General features: G+C 43.2%; 1 protein-coding gene across 1 annotated transcript in view; it reads right to left on the reverse strand.

Annotated features, from left to right (window-relative positions):
- The window catches only part of LOC131882157 (uncharacterized), an 81,713-nt gene that overhangs the window by 71,499 nt on the left and 728 nt on the right, over nucleotides 1–9,486 (reverse strand). The gene's annotated exons all lie outside the window — the stretch shown is intronic.

Raw genomic sequence — 9,486 nt, forward strand, 5'->3', positions numbered from 1 at the left:
TGACAGCCCTTGATGTTTGGATAGTTTTAAAACAATATGCTGTTTTAATGGTGGATTGATCACGTTGCTGATATGGACTTTATTTTCGATGGAAATTTTGGTTTCGGCAACTGCTGCAAATCATCCTTTGGGAGCCATTTAAATCAGGAGGTGAACCCAATGGGGTGTCTTGGCCTTCGAATTTGAGGATGTTTTAGCAAGATTTCTGGTTTTATTAGGTGGATTGATCACGTGTTGTCTTGGACTTAATTCGATTGGAACATTTTTGAGGCATCATTTAGTTGCGGCCACTGCTTGCAAATCATCCTTTGTGAGCCGTTAAATCAGGAGGTAGAACCAATGGGGTTTCTGGCCTTGATTTTGGAGGTTTTAAACAAATTGCTGTTTTTATGGTGGATTGACCAGGTGCCGTCTATGACTTTATTTGCGATTGGAACGTTGAGTAATTTTTGGTTTCAGCACTGCTTGCAAGATCATCCTTTGTGGCCTTTAAATCAGAGGTAGTACAAAAAGGTGAAAACCCTTGATTTTGGATGTTTTTAAACAAATGCTGTTTTTATGGTGGATTGACCACTGCTGTCATGGACTTTAATTGAGATTGGAACATTTAAGGCAATCATTTTGGTTTCTGCAACGCCTGCAACTCGTCCTTTGTAGCCGTTAAATCAGGAGGTAGAACCAAATGGGGTGTCTGGCCTTGATTTTGTAGTTTTAACAAAATGCTGTTTTTATGGTGGATTGATCACGCTGCTGTCTTGGACTTTATTTCGATTGGGAACATTTGAGGCATATTTTAGTGTCGGCACTGCTTGCAAATCATCCTTTGTGAGCCGTTAAATCAGGAGGTAGAACCAATGGGGTGTCTGGCCTTGAATTTGGATATTTTTAGCAAATGGTGTTTTTATAGTGGATTGATTACGTGTTGTCTTGACTTTAATTTCGATTGGAACATTTGAGGCATCATTTTGGTTTCGGCACTGCCTTGCCAACTCATCCTTTGGGAGCCGTTAATCAAGAAGTAATACAAAAGGGGTGACAAGCCCTTGTTTGGATAGTTTTAAACAAATGCTGGTTTTATGGTGGATTGACCAGCTTGCTGGATGTTTATTCGATTGGAACTTTGAGGCATCATTTTGGTTTCGGCCACTGCTGGAACGATCATTTGGAGCCAATGAACTGAGATTCAAAAGGGGTGACATCCCAGATGATAAACAATGTGTTTATGGATCACGCTGCCATGGACTTTATTTGGGAACATTTGAGGCATCATTTAGGTTTGGCACTGCTTGCAACTCATCCTTTGGAGCCGTTAAATCAGGGGTAGAACCAATGGGGTGTCTGGCCTTGAATTTGGATATTTTAAGCAAATGCTGGTTTATGGTGATTGATTTGACGTGCTGTCTTGACTTTAATTAGCGATTGAAAAGTTTGAGGCATCATTTGGTTTCTCAACGCGCGCAACTCATCCTTTGGGAGCCTTTAAATCAAGAGGTAGTAAGGATAAGGTGACAATCCCTTGATTTTGGGTCTTTAAGCAAATGCTGATTTACTGGGGATTGACCACGTGCTGTCAATGACTTTAATTGCGATTGGAACATTTAAGGCATCATTTCGGTTTCTGCAACGCGCGCAACTCCCGCTGGAGCCGTTAAATCAGAGTAGTTAATAAAAGGTGACATCTCTAGATTGTTTGATACTTTAAGCAAATGCTGTTTTACTGGGGGATTGAGCACGTGCTGTCTTGGACTTTAATTTCGATTGGACATTTAAGCATCATTTCGGTTTTGCAACGCAGCGCAACTCGTCCTTTGGGAGCCGTTAAATCAAGAAGTATTACAAAGGGTGCAAGCCTTGATTGGATAGTTTAAAACAATGGGTGGATTGACCAGTGCTGTCAATGACTTTAATTTCGATTGGAACATTTGAGGCATCATTTTGGTTTCGGGCACTGCTTGCAAATCTCTTTGTGAGCGTTTAATCAGGAGTAGAACCAATTGGGTGTCTGCCTTGAATTGGATGTTTTTAGCAAAATGTGTTTTTATGGTGGATTGATCACGTGCTGTCTTGGACTTTATTTCGATGGGAACGTTTGAGGCATCATTTTGGTTTCGGCACTGCTTGCAATTCATCCTTTGGGAGCCGTTAAATCAGGAAGTAACCAATGGGGTGTCTGGCCTTGATTTTGGATAGTTTTAAACAAATGGTGTTTTTATGGTGGATTGACCACGTGCTGTCAATGACTTTAATTGCGATTGGAACGTTTGAGGCATCATTTTGGTTTCGGCCAGCTTGGAAGTCATCCTTTAAGAGCCGTTAACCACAGGAAAAGTACAAATGGGGTGTCTGGCCTTGGGTTTTTGGATTTTAAAACACATACTGTTTTAATGGTGGATTGACCACGTCCCGTCTATGTCTTAGGATGAGATTGGAACTTTTTTAGGCATCATTTGGTTTCAGCCACGCGTGCAACTCGTCCTTTGGGAGCCGTAAATCAGAAGTATACAAAAAGGGTGACAAGCCCTTGATTTTGGATGTTTTAAACAAATGCTGGTTTTATGGTGGATTGATCACGTGCTGATATGGACTTAAATTTCGATTGGAATATTTTAGGCATCATTTGGTTTCGGCACTGCTTGCAACTCATCCTTTGGGAGCCGTTAAATCAGGGGTAGAACCAATGGGTGTCTGGCCTTGATTTTGGATAGTTTTAAACAAATGGTGTTTTTATGGTGGATTGACCACGTGCTGTCAATGACTTTAATTGCGGATTGGAACGTTTGAGGCATCATTTTGGTTTCGGCCCAGCTTGGAAACTCATCCTTTAAGAGCTGTTAATCCACAGAAAAGTACAAATGGGGTGTCTGGCCTTGGGTTTTGGATTTTAAAACACATGTTTTTTAATGGTGGATTGACCACGTCCCGTCTATGTCTTAGGATGAGATTGGAACTTTTTAGGCATCATTTTGGTTTCGGCCACGCGTGCAACTCGTCCTTTGGGAGCCGTTAAATCAAGAAGTAATACAAAAAGGTGACAAGCCCTTGATTTTGGATGTTTTAAACAAATGCTGGTTTTATGGTGGATTGATCACGTGCTGATATGGACTTTAATTTCGATATTAAACATTTGAGGCATCATTTTGGTTTCGGCACTGCTTGCAACTCTTCCTTTGGGAGCCGTTAAATCAGGAGGTAGAACCAATGGGGTGTCTGGCCTTGAATTTGGATATTTTAAGCAAATGCTGGTTTTATGGTGGATTGATCACGTGCTGTCTTGGACTTTAATTTCGATTGGAACGTTTGAGGCGTCATTGTGGTTTCGGCAACGCGTGCAACTCGTCCTTTGGGAGCCGTTAAATCAAAAAATATTACAAATGGGGTGTCTAGCTTTAGGCTGAGGAAATTTTATATTGCATGCATTGTAAAATACTTCTTATGGGCGAACTGAAAATTCTAGAGGCAAACTATTGCAGAGTTCGACTTGGACCTGCATGACCCAGCCCACTTAGCCTATGAATGGTATGAAAAAAAGGCCCAAGGCTGAGAAATGGGTCAACAGAGATTTGAGGAATCAAGCGGTTTCTGCACTACTTTGATCGAGCATCCAAATACCTTCCTTTGAGTTGTAATGAATTTCTGAATGGTTTTGAAGTCACACACAATCACTAAAAAAATGCTGTTTTATTGGTGGATTGACCGCGTGCTGTCTTTGACTTTAACTACGATTGGCACATTTGAGGCATCATTTTGGGCTCGTCACTGCTTGCAACGTCCTTTGGGAGCAGCAAATCAAAAGTCATTACGATGCGGTGTTTAGCCTTGGATTTCGAAATTTTTTAATTGTAGCGCAATGTTGCGTACATTGTAAAACACTTCTCATTGGGAAACTGAAAGTTCAAGAGGCAAACTATTGCAAAATTAGACAGGGCCGACATGACCCAGCCCACTAAGCCTGGGAATGATCGGAAAAAAAGCCCAAGACTGAGAAATGAGTTCTCAGAGATTTGAGGAATCACGTGGTTTCTGCACTACTTTGATCAAGTTTTCAAATACTGTTAAGTGGCTACAGACACCTTCAGCTTATTGGAGAAGAGGCCCCAAAGGCTGACTCTGGGGTTCTTGACAATTTGCACTTTGAGTTGACAAAGAAGCTCTCTTCTGAGCTCTCTTAAGAACTCCTGTGTCATCCAATGTCTTTTTCACCGACCGCGGTGCTGGAGTATTCAGATTTTCCTCACGCACCCTATTTCATGTTATACTATAACAATAGGAAGGCTAGCGTCAACATAATAGTTTTTACTTTTATAGTATCCACTTTTAGTAGGGCTCCAGGAATCCAGGAGAATTGATATTGAGTCAAAAACGTCTTTCACATATTCAATAATTCAGGTTTTTCAAAAAAATATGTCCTAACCAACCAAAAATTAATTTTTACTATCGTAAGTCAGTTGATGATGATGTCATTAATGAACTATTACACCAACGAGTCCATAATTTGTATCCCAATTCAATCTATCAAGCTCAAGAAATTAAAAATATTTCAAAAAAGGTGTGATTCCTCAAAGGAAATTTTGTGTAACTGCATTGCAAATTGAGGAATCACCTTCCGGACTTTGGTTTCGGCATAGCGACAACTTTAGGGGCTCCTGGGCCAGGAAAGGTCAATGACTCCTGAATTGCCGTTGGATCACTGGTTCATGGCCCAAGCAATGTCCCAACATGATTTGAACGTGAACAACTAAGCAGAAGGGATCTAAGTCGTCCACATCCCTGAGGGCGGAAAATTTGAGGAATCCTCTACAAAAATGAGGAAATTTGCATTGTTGACGATACCCCCATTTTGGTAAATGTGATTCCTCACAAAATGATGCCTCACGGCCATGATTCCTCACGGCCTTAAAACACTCCCATAGTTCAGAGCCCGACAACACGAGGTATCAAGACCCGCCTCCTACGGGGCAACAATGTGCCAAAAGGAAGAGAGATGGTTTCGCTCTGTTCCCAAAAAAAGGCCATGAGGAATCGTTTTGAGGCATCATAAAACGAATCTGGAAAGTTCGATGAGCATATCCAGTTGAAAGTTGGTAAGGCTTTTCAAACATGTGGTTGGATATATTGCACGTTTAAGTCCAGAGATAGTGTCACGATGCTAATCTGTACAAGTCGATTGTTCAGCCGCATCTTGAATATGCCTCTCCCATTTGGGCTCCAATTAGTTCAGCAGGTTTGCAAAAGCTCGAGCAGGTCCAAAGATGTTTTACTAGGAACATTGAAGATATGAGAGAGCTCTCCTTTTGGGAGAGGTTAGAAAGGTTGGGATTGTACAGTACTCAGGGTCTCTTTGCGATCCACTTGATCCCAAAGAGGTGTGGGATACCTTGGAGAATCAATTCCAGAAGCAAACGTGGGCTAACAAGCTTCAGTTAAGAAAACGCCTCTTCACCAGTCGCCTTCAGGAGGGAGGTAGCTTGCCAGCCCACCTGAAATGCATGGCTGAGTTGTTTCAGGAGTTGGCCATCGTGGGAAGTGCGCTAGAAGAAGAGGATAGGGTCATCTGTCTGTTGGCAAGTTTGCCTCCGAGTTTTGAGATCCTCGTCACCACATTAGAAGCCCACCCTGACGTCCCCTCGAGGGAGATGGTAATGGAGCAACTTCTCAGTGATGAAAGGAAGAGGTCAGAAATAGAGCAGACAAAAGGAGGCCGTTGAGCGAGACCTGACGTCATATCAAAAGGGGGGAACCATTGAATGCTTTTGGTGCGGAAAGACTGGTCATGTCAAGAGGAATTGCCGAGTCAAGAATCCGTCCAAGTCCCGAAGTGCGATCGAGCATCCACCTAGGAGCAAGGCTTTTCAAGTCAAGATCAAGAATATGGGCGAGAGTGTGGGTCTAACCGCGCACGTGATTGCCAACACTTGGGTTGAGCAAGCCCATACGCGGATTATTGACTCAGGCGCGACCTGTCACATGTGTATGGACGTCAAGATGATGAAGAATATCGAGACCTTGGACCGGCCTATAAACGTCGTTCTTGGAGATGGTCGAGGAGTTCAAGCAGGCCAACGAGGTCATGATCCTTTTCCCCTCCTTGATCCACATGGTCAAGAAGGGCGTCAAACACAACAGGACGCCCTGGATCTTCATCTTTTTCGAATCCGTTCTTAGATTCATCAAACGTTACGTTTCTACTGAAAACTATGCGTTTTCGATCACAATCATAAAGTCTGTATCCCTTGACACAATCCCCGTATCCAACCGTAGTGAGGATCTTCGATTTGGGATATAACTTCCCCCTTTCCTCCTTTGGTACGTGTGCATGGGCGAGACACCCAACACGCCTTAGATGTGTCACATTTGGCTTCTTGCCCGTCCAGGCTTCTGCAGGAAGTGACGCGACACAATCAGAATGTCTCCATTTGAGGCCCTGGCTGGCCCAACCGATTGACTCTCAATGGAAATGAAGACCCCTGCCATCCGATGCATCATGCGGTTAGTAGGATGGAGCTTTTTTGTGTTCATCACTTACTCGCTTACTTCATCTGAGAGTCACAGTTGAATCAAAGGGCGGATGATGGTCCTTTACCGCTACCAATCCCGGTAGCGGTAAGGAAGTCCGCACAAAAAAAGAAAAAAAACATACCCTTTGTTATGTATATGTATAGAAGTTTCATAAACTTCTATTTAGCACATGCTTGGTTATTACAACTTAAAGGTTGCGTTTTACGCCTTAAAAGATCGAAAAATGGCCTAATTATGTTTCCAGTTATTCCCAAGGAATATGAATGTGTTTTTCAGTGACACGACAAGAAATGATATTTCTCCATTTTTTTTAAAGATTTCTTTAACAACAAAAAGTAGCAAAAATTGTCGCTTAAAACCTACAAAACAGCCTTTCATTTTAATTAAGTGCCACTATCCTATCGTGTTCCCAAAATATTCCTAAAATAACATAAAAAATAAAATATACATGAGAAGTGATGGTGCCGGCCTGTATACCCAATTGAAGCTCGGAATAATCGGGGTCATTTTCAGCCAGAGCTATGATCTCTTCCATGAAAAGATCCGTGAATCCCAATTTGATGGCACAATTTGAAGGACAAGGCTGGAAGGACCATCAAGATCGTCCAAAAAGTCGGGGTCAGAGACAGGTGCTCTTGGAAGAGCATCAGGGATGGAGTGTTGGATTCCTTTTCCTCCACTCAACATCAAAGGTGTATCCCATAAGACGAGTCCGGTAATTGAGCACTCTTGGATTCTCTGTCTCGCCTAATGTCTGGCGATTGAAGATCGGAACCAAGGGGCTTATGGTCCGCGACAAATCGGAAAGTGATACCAGCCAGTGGCATTTCCGTATAGCCCAATAAATCGCCAAGGACTCTAGCTCAACCATGGCATAACGGGTTTCGCAATCCTTGAGGTATCGTGAGCCACACTGGATGAGCTTGGGGACTTCGTTTCTCATCTGGATCAATGCAAAACCTAAGCACAAACGTGAAGCATCAGTTAGGAGAATTGAGTCCAGGTGAGAGTCATACATGTCCAGAATTGGAGGTGAGACTAGGGCTCTCTTAGTTGCTTCGAAAACCTTATTATGCTCGGGAAGCCATTGATAAAAAATTTTTGCTTTCAGGAGCTCTCGGAATGGGGATGTGAACGAGGCTAAATTGGAAAGAAATTTGCGCAATTGGTTCACCAATCCCAGGAACGAACGAAGATCGGTCAGGTTGGCAGGCGCTGGAAATTTCTGAATGGCCTCCAACTTACTCGGATCCGGCTTGATGCAACCGGGAGCAATCCTATAACCCACAAAATCAATGGATGACGCAGCAAGGACACTCTTTTTAGAGTTGACGGTCAGTCCATGAACAACGCAACGCTCTAAGATATCACTCACACGGCGAACAAGATCATGTAAGGACGGGGCTCCACAGGCCATGTCATCTACGACCTTTTGAATATCTAATCCCGCCATTGCCACATCTCCCCGATAAGAAAAGGAGTCTCCGGTAGAGACAAATCCCATGGGCGATCGGAGGAACTTGAACTTGCCAAACGGGGTCAGAAAGGTAGTCAAGTGCTGGGATTCCGGAGCCAGGGTCATTTGCCAGTATCTCTTGACTAGATCCAATTTGGCGAAATATTTCTGGTCCGGCGTGAAACCAGAAATTGCCTCCACAGGAGTTTTTTATGGGGTGAATATTTATTTGACCTGCGAATTCAATTGAGTCAAATCCACACAAATGCGAACATCACCATCTCCCTTGGGAACCACAACAGTAGGATGGCACCATGCAGCGACCTCATCACCAACTGGACTGATGATTCCTTGCTTTACCATGTCCCAGAGTGACTCCTCAGTTTTGGTACGATAAGCAAAAGGAATGGATCGTGCAACATGAATAGCAAGTGGTTTTGCATCCTCTTTCAGATGAATGATCATCAGGTCACCGACAATGGGACCAGTCATAGGGCAGAGTGCCTCAGACTAAAACGCTTTTGAATAATTTCTATTCAGTTTCGCATCAATCATTTGGAAAACATCTGGCGTAAGCTCAGGAGACAATTTCGAAATCCAAAAATCCCGATCTTTATACAATAGCGTGGAATTTGAGTGGATGTCGGTCTTGCATAAAAGCAGTAAAGCAACTTTAGCCCGGGAAAGTGGAAAATTGTCGCCAATAATAGTCAAGATGTTACAAGCCTCCAAACTTAAAAAAGCGTCCTTTAAGCCATGACAAACAATAATGGGAACATCACACGGTGTGGCATCATGAATGCACAGAGCCGCAGAAAACATCCCTTGTTGGCGAACTGGCTTCCCGTCGATTCCAATAATTTGATCGGAAAAATCCGAAGAAAGTGCCACGATTTTCTCCAATCCGGAGGTTCGAAAGACGGTCGAACCCATGACAGAAATGTCGGCACCAGTGTCTTCACAGAAGGTGATTTTGATCGGTTTCCCACCAATATGGCCCAGGACAACATCGACCTCAACCTCATTAGAGACCTTCCGAGGTAAATCTGAAGATGCAAAACGCAGTTTCAAAACGTCAACGCGAGAAGAAGGAGATGAAAAACGTGTAGGCACACCATATTGCCGTACTTTGCGGTCTTAGACTTGCAAACTTTGTCCCAATGACCTTGTTGATTACAAGAGCGGCAGAAACTTCTTTGTGCGGGACATTTTTCTCTTGGATGAGCGGAATTTCCACAATTTTCACAACTTGAAGTTTGGAACGATTGTTTGGGGAACGGCTTATTCATTTTGGATTTGTATGTAGATTTGGTACGACATACCATGAGCGTAATTAATATGAGCCGAAGAAGACATATCTTTGGCACCCTGCCGAGATGTTTCGAGCTCTAAGATGTGATGGCGAGCCTCATCAAAGGTTTTAGGATTTCGTTCCATCACTATTGCTTTGTCTGATTCGCTCCCCATTGCCTGAAGAAGGAGAGCAATCAACAATCGGTCGGCAGTGATCTTGG

Source organism: Tigriopus californicus, chromosome 6 (genome assembly GCF_007210705.1).
Source record: "Tigriopus californicus strain San Diego chromosome 6, Tcal_SD_v2.1, whole genome shotgun sequence".
NCBI classification, from domain to species: Eukaryota; Metazoa; Arthropoda; class Copepoda; order Harpacticoida; family Harpacticidae; genus Tigriopus; species Tigriopus californicus.